The following is a 16154-nucleotide window of genomic DNA, read 5'->3' on the forward strand; positions in this document are numbered from 1 at the left end:
TAATTCTCTGCCTTACAAGGCAGAAGCCCCAGGATCAAATCATAGTAAGGGTATGGCTAGCTGATGACGCCAGAATAAGGCCGAAATAGTGCTATCCTAGTCTCCCTTAATTTTAAAAATTCAGCAAAAATATGTGATAGGTATATATCACATGATTTTGCTGAATTTTTAAAATTAAGCCACCAGATCTGATCCCTTCAGCTTTGTACCAGGGAGGAGCTATATGTTTTTTCTGTTGGATCACCCTGGTATATTGAAGAACGTCACAGTTCCTTTTTGCCTATAGGTCCAACCCAGGGCCATTTCAAGGCAGTTAATTTGTTCATAGTCAATATAAATATATATATCACATATTTTTGCTGAATTTTTAAAATTAAGGGAGACTAGGATATATATATAAACATTTACATATATATACCCTGTTCTCCCAAAATAAAACATCTGTTGATAATAAGCCCAATCAGGCTTTTGAGTGCATGGCAATCAGGGGAAGTGCTTATTTCAGGGTTCAAAAAAATTTAAGACAGTGTCTTCTTTTTGGGTAAATATATGTGTCTACACAGACACATAGACACGCACACATCTATACATACATGATAAAACTTTTTAAAGTTGCTTAGGTCCACTTGATTGAAGTGACATTAAAGTATTTTTAACATATGGAATATAAGGTAGATCTTTTTAAAACACTTATTTGGGTGAATGGGCAGTTATAAGCATTTGTTTAATTGATAAATAAATGTTTTTTTATTTATATTTACCATGTTATTAAAGCATGCCCTGTGTAAAAGAAATACATCCCCGTGCACATCAAATCTGCTTACGAGGTATCCTTATCATAGGATGCTATTCAAGATATGTCCTGTGTTCTGGTTTTAATATAGAGCATTTATTTCATTATAAAACAAGGAGAACTCAGTTTGATTGTCAGGAATGATAGGTCAATTTGACTAGGGGCCTTTCTCCAAGTACATCTAACCATGACACAAGGTGTTGTGTTCTTTCAATCTTAAATCATCCTTAGCTATACAGGCATTAGTGTAGAATTGTCTTCCTTATTTGGACATAGTCCAAAGACAGCTTTAAAGTTTATAAACCCTGTTTGGCTTGTTACCTATTAGCTTAAATGGAAGTCAGGTGACTAGTGATGTGAAACCAAGGCAATAAAAACAGGGAACGGATTAAAAGTGGGGGTCAGCCAATTTTATGCCAGGATAGTTTTTGCCAACTTAAAATTAGTGAACAACACCAACTCAGCAATGGAAAGAAGTCCCAAGAGATGTAACTCATGTGTGATTCTCTTACAGCTGAACTTCAGCTGAAGATTCCTCATGATGCCTCAGCTGAAGATTTCCATTACAATTCATGTTTTTCCAAAGCCACTGGCATATATTCTTTCCCAAAATATAAATGCTTTTGTTTTTCTGAGAAAGGATTGTGGATTTCTTTCCAATTATTATGTTTGAATGCTTATGTTTTGAAATGACAAGGAAAAAAGGGGGCATGCATAAGTGCACCAGAGTGCCTTCTGTCCCCTGTCCTAATGTTTTTCTTTTACTAGTATCATGTATATAAATATTATATCTTTGTATACCACCAATATGTATGTGACAAACAATAAATACAACTTTGATGTATAATATCTTGTCTTTAAACAAAGGGATAACTCATGTTTTATGATCCCCCAGTGAACAATACAACATCTTTCTGCCTTTGTAAACCAGCTTCCTTTTCTACAATCAATAAATATAAAGAGCTACAAAAGAGAAAAATCTTGGAAGGAGAAAGGAATAGGACTACAAAGAAAGCTGCTTGCTATGACTGCTTTCTATGAGCTGAGGGAATGACATATAAGATCTTTAATTGTCATGGGTAGGCAACGTATGGCATGGCAGATGTTGCTGAAATATAATTCCCAGGAAGTGTGCCAAAGAGTGAAGGAGTTGTTTTTTATTTATTTATTTATTTATTTATTTATTTATTTATTTATTTATTTATTTATTTATTTATTTATTTATTTGTCAAACAATTATTGGGTGATAATTTGTACAAATTAAACATTAGATCAGTAATGATAAAAAGTAACAAAAGAAGACAATAGGATAGGGACAGTAGGCACAATGGTACACTTATGCACGCCCCTTACAGACCTCTTAGAAAGGGGGAGAGGTCAATTGTAGATAGTCTAAGGTTAAAGGTTTTGGGGTCAGGAGTAGAAACCACAGAATCAGGTAGTGCATTCCAGGCGTTTATTACTCTGTTGCTGAAGTCGTATTTTTTGTAGTCAAGTTTGGAGCGGTTGACATTTAGTTTAAATCGATTTCGTGCTTGTGTGTTGTTGCGGTTGAAGGTGAAGTAGTCGTTAACAGGTAGGACATTTTGGTATATGATTTTATGAACTATAATTAAGTCAGAACGGAGAGGACAGAGTTGTAAGTTGTCTAAACCAAGAATTTCAAGTCTGGGGGAGTAAGGTATTTTGTTGTGAGAAAAGGAATGAAGGACTTTTCTTGTGAAATATTTCTGGACTCTCTCAATTGTGTTGATGTCAGATATGCAATGTGGGTTCCATACAGGCAAGCTGTATTCTAGGATTGGTCTGACAAATGTTTTGTAAACTGTTGTTAGCAGTTCAAAATTACCAGAGAAGAAGCTGCGAAGGATTAGGTTAACAACTCTTAAAGCCTTTTTGGCAATGTTGTTGCAGTGGGCTCTAGGACTTAGGTCATTGGATATGAGTACTCCAAGGTCTTTGACAGATTGAGGGTTATCAATAAGTTCAATTCCTCCAAGTTTATATTTAGTATTCTGATTCTTTTTACCAATGTGTAAGACAGAGTATTTAGTGGTGGAGATTTGAAGTTGCCAGGTTTTAGACCATTTTGCTACATGGTCAAGGTCTTTTTGAAGGGTAGCAGCATTGTCAGTGGTATTAAATAGTTTGACATAATCTGCAAAGAGAACGCAATTGCTAGTGATGCAGTCGCAAAGATCGTTTATGTATAGTATGAATAGTGTGGGTCCTAAAACACTACCTTGAGGGACACTACTGTTAACAGGAGCAGGAAGAGAAGTGGCACTTCCTATTTTGACCACTTGTTGTCTGTTAGATAAGAATGCTGTTAACCAATTGTGTAGTAGTCCAGAGATGCCGTAGGATTTGAGTTACAGAAGAAGTTTGTCGTGGACAACTGAATCAAAGGCTTTGCAAAAGTCGATATAGATCGCATCAATTGGATTACCTTGGTCAAGTTGGGTGGTCCAAATGTTTTTATAGTGTAAGAGTTGTAGATTACAGGATATTTTTTTTCTGAAACCAAATTGTTTATTGGAAAGTAGGTTATTAGCTTCAAGGTGGAGTGTAATGGATTGGTTTATGATTGATTCCATAACTTTGCAGGTGACACAACACAAGGAGATAGGTCTGTAATTTTCAACGTTGCTTGAATCTCCTTTTTTGAAGATAGGGATGACTATGGCAAGTGACCATAGTGTGGGAATGGAGCTAGTACTGAAGGATTTATTAAAAATTATGCTCAGAGGTTCAGCCAAGCTGGAGGAGACCTTTTATAAGAAGTATGCACATAGTCCACAGTTGTGCACTGCTCAAAAATATAAAGGGAACACTTAAACAACACAATATAACTCCAAGTAAATCAAACTTCTTTGAAATCAAACTATCCACTTAGGAAGCAACACTTGACAATCAATTTCACATGCGGTTGTGCACATTCAACTTTGTACAGAACAAAATATTCAATGAGAATATTTCATTCATTCAGATCTAGGATGTGTTATTTGAGTGTTCCCTTTATTTTTTTGAGCAGTATATTTTAATCACCTCTGCAAGGCCATAAGTTTCAAACTCATTATTTAAGAACCTCAAAATATGTATATACTGTATAACATAAAGTCCAGGCAAGACAAGATTATTATGTGTAAAGAGAAAGAATCTGAGACTTACCCTATATTTATCAGATATTATCACCTTGCCCATGTCAAAAGGAAAAGAACACTGCAGATCCATCAGTCAGAGAAATAAATTAAGAACCTCCAGAAAAACATGAATTTTGAGGTAGCTGAGGTTGCTGATTAGGACATGCATATTTTTATGAGGTCAAAGGGTTTGTTTTCTTTTGTCACCAGCTTCCAGTGATTCTGTGTTTCAATTTAATTTTAACTCTTGACGCTGACATATGAAAGTAAGAAAATGTCCAAATATATGTGTTGTTCTTCTCAGGTGAACAATTGCATTTTGCCAGTGTTAGCTCATCTTTATGCTTGTAAATAGCACTTCTAAGTGCGAGACATGAAGTGTTTTGATGAACAAGTGCAATTTCTAAGACTAAAGCTATTAGTGTTTGGTTTAATCCACAGCAGCTAAAAATTAGCTGCTGAAATGAAAACACCCATCAAGATTTCACAGCCATCTGCTCTGTTGTGTTTTTCAGTTTGTGCCTGTGTGAACATTGGTGATTTTTTCGGATAAGATATTTTATTCATAAAATCATTTGAGGACACCTTTTTTTATGCCTACACAAGTTATAATTTTTTGCAGGAGGTGCGCAAAATTTGCCCTCTTTCTAATTTATTTTCATTGCTGAACCTGAGCTGATCACTCAGAACAGAACTGTCAACTCTTTTAACCTTTGCAGCATCAGAAGTGCTAAATAGCTTGGATATAAAAACACCCAAGATCATCTTGAAGATAAAATTTGAATATCGAAATAAATCATACTCTTCTGCTTTTAGCATTTTTGAATTAGCATAAGCTGCTAAGGTACCTAGGAAGTGCCTAGGGGAAAGATGACAGAAATTAGAAAACAGTTTGGCAATGGCAGGCACCTGAGATGCTATTATTATTGGCTTTCTTGAACATATGGAACAACGGATGAATTATCTTTATTGATCAGATAGCTATTTATATGCTTTGCTAGAATGCTATTTAATAATAAGGAGGAACAAAACCACCCTACTTCTCAGCCTTTTGGTTATGATCAAATGTAGTAAGAAAAAATTGAGTGGTAAAATATAGTGGGAGTGAAGTTCCACTAAATATATCTTCCTTTTATTGTATAATAATTTTATTAAACATTACAGTTAAACAAATAAAATCTAATAAAAACAACCAAAAATAGAAAAAACAAAAAATAGGAATTGGGGGAGGAAGAAATTGTAAAGAGAGGAAATAGTATTTTAAAAAATAAAAAAACAAAAATTAAAGATATAGCATAGGAAAAGAAGAAGAAGAAAATATATTAAAAGAAAGAAAGAAAGAGGAGGAGGAGGAAAGAAGAGAAGACAGGAGAAAAGAGTTAGGAGAGAGGGCAGGAGGCAAGTAGGGATGAGGAGAAGGAGAGAGGGAAGGGGAAGTAGGTTTAGAAGAAGAAAGAGGAACAGAAGAGAAGAAGAAAGAGAAGTATGAGAGAGGAAGGGGGGATGGTAAAAAAGCAATCCTGAACTAATAAAGCAATAAGATAAATATAGAATATATATGTAAAGATTTTGTAAAAGAATGAAATGATGAATCAGATGATAAATGTGTGAAAATGTCTGTATGTGAATAAACATTTATTTATTTATTTTATTTATTTATTTTGTCAAGTACGTATTGGTAGTATACATAGATACAACACTGTTTATATACATGATATGGGTACTAATAAGAGGGAAACATTGGGACAGGGGCCGTAAGCACCCTGGTGCACTTAAAAGGTTTTTTAAACTTTTAAAAGTTTTTTTAAATTATTATTTTTTAATTATTAAGATATCAATCAGTTTCATTTCGATATCCAGTGTAGCATCTTTTTCTCTATTGTTCCTGCCACTTTTCAATCGACTTTCAGCTCAGACTCAGTCTTCTCTGGTAAACTATGATCCTCTTCCAAAAAAAATAATTTAAATACAGTATATCTATATCAGTATATCTATAATGGCAGACACTTTTAAGATTAATTTCTGGATATATTGCTCACAAATATATTCCATTATGTGATGTTAAAGTATTTTGATCCATTCTGGGTTAGTAAATCAACACTAAATGCTTCATCTTTAATATAGTAATCTTTAATTCCTCTTGTTTCCCTTTAGTATCCAATATTCAAATTTCCATCCTATCCCATGGGAAGAATTCTGATGATTAATTCCAAAATGTTATTTAAAATTCATCCAGAAATGTAGTCTATTTGTAACTTTCCAAAGTCAAAATTCTAATGACCTTTTTGCTGTTTATTAAAAGAAAAGGTATTTTAATGTCCTTAAATATATGTTTAAATTTTATTTGCCTAAGAATTAAAGGTAACTCACAGGTATAAAATGTATTGATCAAAAGATTCTTAATAGTTCAAAACCAGTTAAAAGGCAATTTACAGAAGTGATTGAGAAATGAGTGTGGGTAGAACTTTATATCTGTAAGAGTACATTATGGCTGTGAGCTTGGTAGAACCCCTCAGCTCCCAGCTCTTCAAAACCTCATGAACTGATTGCAGAAATTTCAGTTCCTGCAGTTTACACATGAGGAGCAGCTGTCTGGAGTGCAACTGGGTGATCTCACAATCTCTCCTTTATTGGAGAGCCTTGGCCAGCCATATATCACCTTCCTGCTGCTGATCTCAGCACAATGCCCTCTCTGCTCCTTTGGAGACATTTAGTTGGCCATGAATCTTTACCAGAGCCACTAATTATATCTTTGATGCTTGCCAAAAGTTTATTGTTGGAGCATTAACTGTCCAATCTCACCACTTTAAAAGAAAATAAAGCAACAAAATGAAAATAAGATTATTCGGTCTGAAGTAAATTAATACTAAATTGGCACTGGAGAATCTGCAGCCCAATTTGATACATCATTCTTTCTAACCCTGTGGGCATAGAAGTGCTTTTTCAAAGATTATATTTGAAGGGCAAACAAGGAGCTAAAAGGGAATGAATATACAAACAGGAAGAGTTCAGGTTAAAGACGCAGAAGCTCTAATGCCTAAAAAAGGTAAAAAAACATTCTGACACAGTAAAAAGTATGGATATTGTTGTGATTCCGTCTGAGGCTCCTCAGGGAACAGCTGAACCTCTGCCGGCTCCATGCTCAGAGGGGAGGATGAGGAACAGGAGGAGGAGGAGGAGGCCCAGGCAGACGGGGAGGAAGAATATCAGGCCGAGGGAGAGGGAGAACAGCCTGAGTCCCCCGGGGTGGAGCTCTCCCCAGCAAGCAGCCTGGAGTCCTTGGATGAAAATGCACAAGCCATCATCGATCTCAGGCAGAGAAGAGCAGCACAACGAAGGGGACAATTAGCCAGGTATTTCCAGCCCTAAATAGGCAACAGCTGGGTTTGGGTGTGGTTCTCCCCAGAAAGGCTGAAAAGGCAGACCCACCCTTCCTGAATTGTGGAGTATTATCTTTGGGAGTTCTGGGACCTGGCTGTGATCTTTGGCGTTTCTGACTCTGGCTTGTGGCCCTGAAGGCTGAAACCTTGGTGGGAAAGACGTGGGTCTTATTCTCTACAGTGGTGTGTGTGCCAGCAAGAAGTCTGCTGTATTGTCTGGCCGTCATGACTCTGCTGTGAAGCCTCATAGCCTGTCTGTTGGGAAGAACAGGTTTGTCTCTGTGTTTGTTTTTCCAACTATAAAGTGCCTTTGCTTTTACCAGCGTGTCTGGCTGCTTTTTTCAGTTGGTGTTGAAGTCTGGGGGCACCCAGACAGAACAGGATATGAATTACAATAGGAGTATCTATATATTTAATTCAGCGATTATTTGAAGACTGATCACATCTCTCAATAAATAATTTGCCCAAATTGAATCACTAAATCACTTTAAATTATTAATCTGAATTAGATGCTTCTGTATTTAGACTATCCAAATCAGAGGTCTCCAACCTTAGCGACTTTAAGACTTTTGGACTTCAATTGCCAGAATTCCTCAGCCAGTTTTCCACGAGTCTTAAAGTTGCCAAGGTTGGAGACTTCTGTTCCAAATGACTTCTACCAAATGATCAGTTCGGAAGTAACTAATCACTGAAATGCTAGAAATCAAGACGTTCTTTATTCTCACACAAAGAACATAGTTCCTTATGTGATTATGTCTTCAAGATTCAGATACCGTTTGCACTTAGGAAGGTATACTGTCATAACGGTTCCAAATTCTGAAATAACTATTTGTTTCCTTTCCTCTGTCTCCAAATCAACTATTTAAGATAGTGGTCCCTGCTTTGTTAGATGGAAATACTTTCCATCTAGATTTAATTGATAAAGTATAATGAGAAGAAAGTATGGTGAGAAGAAATCCAGAGATATTTAAATATAAAATAGTTACCTAGGGTTGCCTTTTTGGTGACAGGGGTGGCATATAAATTTAATAAATGATATAAATAAAAATTGCTTTTGAATCAAATACAATGCTCATCGCTTGTATCTTTATTCAAATAATGGAAGTTATATACATGTCTTGGGGATTCCTGATGACCTCTTCTCTCCGTTTTCAAAACCTACCAAAAGGTTTTCACAATATAATAAATCATAACTTGTGAAGAAGTCCACTGAAATTACCAGAGATGCACTGTGGTTGTTTGAAATGAATCACTGGGGAAAAGAAACAGGTAGAAAAAAACTAAACACTTGAGATGTTTATATTTTTCTTTCTAAATCTGTTGTCCATGGCCCCGGGAATGGAATTATGCCATTCAATTATAAAGAAGCAGAAGAAATATAATATTTCACACACAACTTGAGCATCAGAATGGAATGTTTTTCTAAAAGACCAGTAGGGAATTGTGTTATATTTGAATCAATAATTAGAACATACCAGTATTTCACCTCTTAGAATGGAATAGAATAATAGAGTTTGATGGGACCTTGGAGGTCCTCTAGTCCAATCCCCTGCTTAAGCAAGAAACCCTACACCACTTCAGACAAATTATTATCCAACATCTTAAAAACTTCCAATGTTGGAGCATTCACAAGTTATGAAGGCAAGCTATTCCACAGATGAATTGTTCTAACTGTCAGGAATTTTTTCCTTAGTTCTAAATTGCTTCTCTCCTTGATTAGTTTCCCCCCATTGCTTCTTGTCCTGCCCTCAGGTGCTTTGGAGAATAGTTTGACTCCCTCTTCTTTTGTGGCAAGCCCTGAGAACACTGCTATCATGTCTCCCCTAATCCTTCTTTTTATTAAACTAGACTTATTTGTTATTTATTCATTCATTCATTCATTCATTCATTCAGATTTGCATGCCGCCAGTGAAGGGCTACCAAAAATTTTACTACCACGTTGTGGATGCGGCTTATGCAGGACACCCTGCTTTTTGTTTCAACATCTTTCAATGCAAATTGGGTGCTCTGGGATGGAGCTCCATTTTCGCTACACCACTGCATTTCCCACCATCTGGACAGTAGCCCACCCCTGTATGCTGAACAATTCCCAAAGGACTCTGGGAAGCTCACAACCAAAAAACAAAACATACAATGTAATATTAAAATCCCTTAAAAACAATTAAAAACTGACAATTAAAAACAATTAAAACAGTTAAAAAACCATGCATACCACTAATGGCCGGATCCCAATGGTATACCATCGGATCAACACCCCCAGGCTTGCCGGAAAAGCCAGGTCTTTTCGGCTTTCTGGGAGGCCAATAAGGTGAAGGTAGTCCAGATCTCAGGAGGTAGCTTGACCATAATTTGTGAACTGACTCCAATTTGTCTCCCAACAGCTTCTTAGTGCCTCCTCTAATCTTTCTTTAAGTTAACATTGCCAGGATTGTATTTCTTTTGCTTCTGACTTATACCAATTGAAAACCTGTGAAACCTGATCCATGACACCCAAATAAGCTTATCCTCCTGGCAAGCTCTTGCCACACTGCACCAGACTTTAAGTCATTTACATATTTCTGCATCATTATCTTTTAGGTTGCAGGAATACAAGCATACAAAAATATATTCATGTCTTGGAATAATTCTCGTGGCAACAGAGGGCAAATATAAACCAAAATGAGATGAGAATGTCAACGGTTGTGAAGAAAGTGGGAAAGGTTAGGACCAATTAGCTTTCTTCTTGCAAATAAATTACATTTTTGACACAAGACGGGTGGCAAATAAAATTCATAATAAGAAAAAGGTCTTCTGTCACCAATTATCTGGTTTAAAATTGAGTCACTTACTTATTGGACAGAAATGTTTAAAGATAGGGGGCAAATCAAGCACCTTTTTTTTCGTGATAAGCCATTTAATGACTGCCTTTGTAAGTCCAGGAGAATATAATTTGGCCAAAATTAAAGGGTGTTTGGGATGGGCTTCATAGTTGTATTGGAAGTCCTTAAGATTGTAACTTGGGTCCATATAAATCAGGGCAAATATCTTCCTCCGGTTCAACCATTCATGGTCTTTGCTTTTTTGAATAAGTCACTTAAATAGTTGGGGGTTTTCTTCCAAAAATGCTCATGTATTTGTTAGGGTAAGACTTATGATAATCGGTGATCAAGTTAAAAGAGAAAACTATTTTCAGATAATGTCTGCGAAGAGCAGTTGACAACTCACTGATTTTAAGAAAGAAAGATACATTGCATATCACATGCTTTTCGTAACTTTGAAGCCTTTTCCTTTAAGGCAAGAAAAAGTTAAGAAGGGCAGTTTGTCACAATGCTGAACATTACACTGCTTTATTGCAAAACAATCCATATATCTCTTCCATAGTTTGCTTAGAGGCTGAATTTATTTACATATTTCTAATGCAAATGTGTCCTCATTTTTTTAGCTGACTGTCAAATTCTATAGTTTTAGTACAGAAATGTCTTTTTAGATGGCTTTCAGCCCTTCCACACCTTTTATTTATAAAAAAAATAATATCTAGTTATTTACCTATGAGGAAAACAGCTGAATTCTGCAAGAATTTAAATATTATAGCCTCAGGTTTTTCTATAGTTGAGATAGAAAAAAACATCTCAATGTTTCCTATAGATTGTAGCCAGGATAAATTAACATGTATGGGAGCTAAGAATGTTTGCCCCATTGTTCCACTCCACCACCTGTGAGTACTATATGTCTTTGTGACTTGTCAGAGGGAAGTAAAATGTCTGGAATAAGATTTGTCCAATTTAGTATCTAACAAATTGCTTTATTTGAATTTGCAAAACTCTTCATCTTCATGGTCATCTGGATTTTTGCAGTGGGGGTGGTAAGAGGAGCAGGAGAACAAGTGATAACCCACGAAAGATGACACCATCTGTTACTGCATAACTAAAGATTGTCCTCATTTAACAACCACTTGCTTAATAACTATTCAAGGCTACAGTGGTACTAAATGAAGAGACATATGAGCAGTCCTCATAATTGTGATTCTTGCAATATCCCATGAATATGAGATCACCATTTGTGACCTTCACTGTGACTTCTGACAAGTAATGTCAATGGGGAAGCTGGAAGGAAATTGAAAATGCTGAACACATGACATCATAATTAATGACCATATGGCGGGACTGTCAAACTCACAGCCCATGGGACGGATGTGTCATGCACTGGCCATGCCCACAGCCAGTTTATCAAAGGGGGGTGAGTCCCGATACTTTACACGATGCTGCTGTGATGATGCGAGTTTGACACTCCTACCATATGGGATTCTCTTAACTATGACAACCAGAACTGCCACAACTATTGATGTAAGTTAGCATGATCATGTGAAAGTTATGGTTACAACTGCATCATTTATAACAATATAGCTGCCAATTACCATTGTTAAGCAAGGACTACCTGCATATCGTTTATATAGTTTTCGGAGAGGGGCGGCATACAAATCCAAATAATAAATAAATAAATAAATAAATATGATACATTGGGCATTTTTGAATTTATCAAAATAACAAACAATACAAAAGGACCATTGGAATGCTACTTTTGAATTCTAGAGATTATAATTTCGATTTTGACACCTGGAGTTACAGAAGACTGCACCTCTATAATTGCCTGGTTTGGTTCTGCAACCCAACAAGACCGACACAGGCTTTAGAGGATAATCAGAACTGCAGAAAAACAATTGCTGCCAACCTGCCTTCCATTGAGGATCTGTATACTGCACGAGTCAAAAAGAGGCTGTGAAAATATTTGCTGACCCCTTGCATCCTGGACATAAACTGTTTCAACTCCTACCCTCAAAATATTGCTACAGAGCACTACACACCCAGATAACTAGGCACAAGAACAGTTTTTTCCCAAACGCCATTATTCTGCTGAACAAATAATCATCTCCGAGACCGCCTTCTGCTGCACGAATCCCAGCGACCGATTAGGTCCCACAGAGTCGGCCTTCTCCGGGTCCCGTCAACTAAACAATGTCGGTTGGCGGGCCCCAGGGAAAGAGCCTTCTCTGTGGCGGCCCCGACTCTCTGGAACCAGCTTCCGCCAGAGATTAGAACTGCCCCTACCCTCCTTGCCTTTTGTAAACTTCTCAAAACCCACCTTTGTTGTCAGGCATGGGGGAATTGAAACATCTCCCCCGGGCCTATATAATTTATGTATGGTATGTTTGTAGGTATGTCTGCTTAAAAATGGGTTTTTTTAACAATTTTAAATTTTAAATTGTATATTATTAGATTTGTTATGAATTGTTTTATTGTGTAGTGAGCCGCCCCAAGTCCACGGAAAGGGGCGGCATACAAATCTAATTAATAATAATAATAATAATAATAATAATAATAATAATAATAATAATAATAATAATCTCAACACTGTCAAACTATTTACTAAGTCTGCACTACTATTACTACTAGTTTTTCTCATCATTCCTATCACCCATTTCTTCCCACATATGACTGTACGACTGTAACTTGTTTGTATCCTTAGATTTTTTAAAATATTGTTTCCTCATTGCTTATTTGACCCCATGACAATCATTAAGTGTTATACCTCATGATTCTTGATAAATGTATCTATTCTTTTATGTACACTGGGAGCATATGCACCAAGACAAATTCCTTGTGTGTCCAATCACACTTGGCCAATAAAGAATTCTAATTTTCTATTTATAATTCTATTATTATCAGATTCTCAAAATGAATGCTCATAAGTGGGCAGCAGTAGAAAATACCGCCTCTCCTTTTATAGATGGAAGAAGTCACATTGAGTTTTCAAGCAAAGCTGGGTTTTGATGTTGTCTGGGCTTGATAGTTTTCCAACAGACAACCATTAGTAGCCTAAGTAACAACATCAATATAAGTGGCAGTTCATGATGTTTCCTAACCTGGTAATGAAACATGTACTGAAAATAATGATGCTCAACTACATTAAAATCCAACATATATTCTCTACTATTGGAACACCAAGGGAAGTGTTTGTTTACACCGTTTTGCATTACTTTTCAGATAAACTTTGTGGATCATATGGATTTGGATAATGTAGGTAATCTTTCAATTTATCTCCCATTTATTCCCTATCATATTTTTTTAAAGGAATAAATTTCCACTTCCGATCTTTCCTTAAGTTCATTGGTTGCATGAAAACACCAGATTTGCCAAATAGCAATGGCTGAGTTATATTATTTATCCCCTGTGAAGAAAGTACCTTTCTGCTTGAGTTAAAATTAGATTGGCTATTTTTATCTTTATAATATTCTCTTGTTTGCCTCTGCCTCACAGCAAACTGAATAGCATCACCAGAATGCAAGGCCTATAGAGACTATCTATAGGCCACAATTTCTGCAATGGTAGGAAGTTTCATTGAGAAGAGACTCACTTCCATGTGAAGAGGTGTAGCAGAAAGGTTAAAGCATCTTCTAGTTGGCTTCCGCTCCTAGAAGGAATCTTGCGTGTCTTGCTGCGTATATTGCACAGAAAAATATTTGGATGACTTCTGCTTAGCTTCAAGCTGAGAACAAGCTGGAAGCATTATTACAAAATGGTAAACATGGTGTGATAGGCATCCTATAAAAGGAAATACACCTACCTGCACATTTGTCATATACTGTATGTGCCTTTTGGTAATTTTTCCTTTTTGTTAGCAATGGGTCAAATCCCAAAGATTGTTGTGAACCTACTGAAATTGAATAAAATTAATATTTCATCAGGGATCTATCTGAGGAAAGCCTGAGATATTTGGTATTTTTCTACTTGTATTAATTAGCAGTAGAGGACTATTCTCTGCGACTATTGAAGAATCACTTAAATTAGAGCTTGAGTAGTTTGCAATTGTGAAGTGGGGGCAGGGGAGGAGAAAAGAGGGGATGATAGTATCCTTGATGAAATATCATGCATGCGACAATGATAGTCTTAATAAGTAAGTAATTGGATAGCTGGTTCCTGGGCTCACACTTATGTCTAAAAAAAGTGGTTAAGTGATCTTAATGAGCTTAGGTGCTGTGTAAGCCCAGCCTTGTGATTAAATTTATAATCGAGTGTACGTAATTGAGTAAACAACCATGGTTGAGGGATCATAAGGAAATATTGTCATGTAAATGCAACTCAGGTAGGGACAGATACCTGGAATATAATATTTTACCATCTTAATTCTAATGAAAAGTGCTTTAACATTCAAGCTTACACACTGATCCTAAACTTGAACCAACCAACCAAAAAAAAAAAAGGATGGCATTTTTTTTAAAAAAAATCTGATTTCTTTTAGTTCAATATGCTTAGTATTGTTTATTGTGTGAACTGAAAACTCTTGGATTTAACTATGTAATGGTATGAGGTTACACTGAGCAAAAATAATTTCTCACCTTTTAATCCAGACAGATTAATTTGAAGTTTCATCTTTCCACTATTTACCTTCAAATAGTTGATGGATCGACGACATCAGCAAGTATTGTGAGCCCAATTGGCAAAAGAAAACTCAGAAGCCAGAGTTGAGTTCCTATCAGTTCTAACTGGTTCTTTGGAACCATTAATAATTCGGTGATAATGTCACAGAGCTAGTTCTATCTTGGATTTTGCTTCTCGCATGCATATAAGCTAATATTTGCTTCTGAGCATGCACAAAAGTGATTTTTTTATTGCTGCGAGCCTTTGTGCACATGCACGCACGACGCAACCCTGGGTGAACCAGCACCAAAAGGATCCAGAACCCACCCATCAAAACCCATATAGTTGGAAACATGCAGAAGAGGCCTTCATCCTGCTGTGGATCGATAATGGTTAAGATGATAATGATGATGATGAAGTGTTAAAAAAAAATACCATCAATTGGCTTGATGTAAGTTGGGGAAGAATACACAAAAAGAGCTCATAGAAGACAAAGAGCTAGATGGTATCACTGATGCTCCAAATATCCTCACCGTCATCATCATTCTAGCCATTGTATCCACTGCAAAATGAAAGCCTCTTCTGCATCTTTCCAACCAATATGGTCTTGAACGTTTCTTTGCCAGTTGGGCCCACAATACTTGCTGCTGATGTTGCTCCATCTTGTTTTAGGTCTCTTTTGTGAATGCTTTTTATCAAGTGGAAATGGAATCCATTCTATCATACAACTCATGAGTGGAAACAATGTATTAATTTTTTTCTCACTTGTCACTAAATGAAGGAATAGAGATCTGTGATTGTTAAGGATTGTGTTCATGTAACATTCTCACAAATATATATATATATATATATATATATATATATATATATATATATATATATATATATATAGACTGCAAATTCATAAAATCATAAAATCAGTTAAATTAGATATATATACATATACAGTACAGTGTTCCCTCGATTTTCGCGGGGGATGCGTTCCAAGACCACCCGCGAAAATCGAATTTCCGCGAAGTAGAGATGTGGAAGTAAATACACTATTTTTGGCTATGAACAGTATCACAAGCCTTCCCTTAACACTTTAAACCCCTAAACTGCAATTTCTCATTCCCGTAGCAACCATTTAGATTATTACTCACCATGTTTATTTATTAAAGTTTATTTTAAAAAATATTTATTAAAGGCGGATGAAAGTTTGGCGATCATGTATGACGTCATCGGGCGGGAAAAACCATGGTATAGGGAAAAAAACAGCAAAGTATTTTTAAACAAATGTTTTTAAAAAAACGTGTTATAGCCGTTTCGCGAAGTTCGAACCCGCGAAAATCGAGGGACCACTGTATAGCTAGTTTAACTGATTTTATGAATTTGCAGTCTTTTTCAGCTTTAGTGATTTAATTAAAAAAAGTAACTGTCCTTCCTGTCTATATATTTTACTTAC

The sequence above is a fragment of the Erythrolamprus reginae genome, chromosome 1 (assembly GCF_031021105.1).
Source record: "Erythrolamprus reginae isolate rEryReg1 chromosome 1, rEryReg1.hap1, whole genome shotgun sequence".
Lineage (NCBI taxonomy): Eukaryota > Metazoa > Chordata > Lepidosauria > Squamata > Dipsadidae > Erythrolamprus > Erythrolamprus reginae.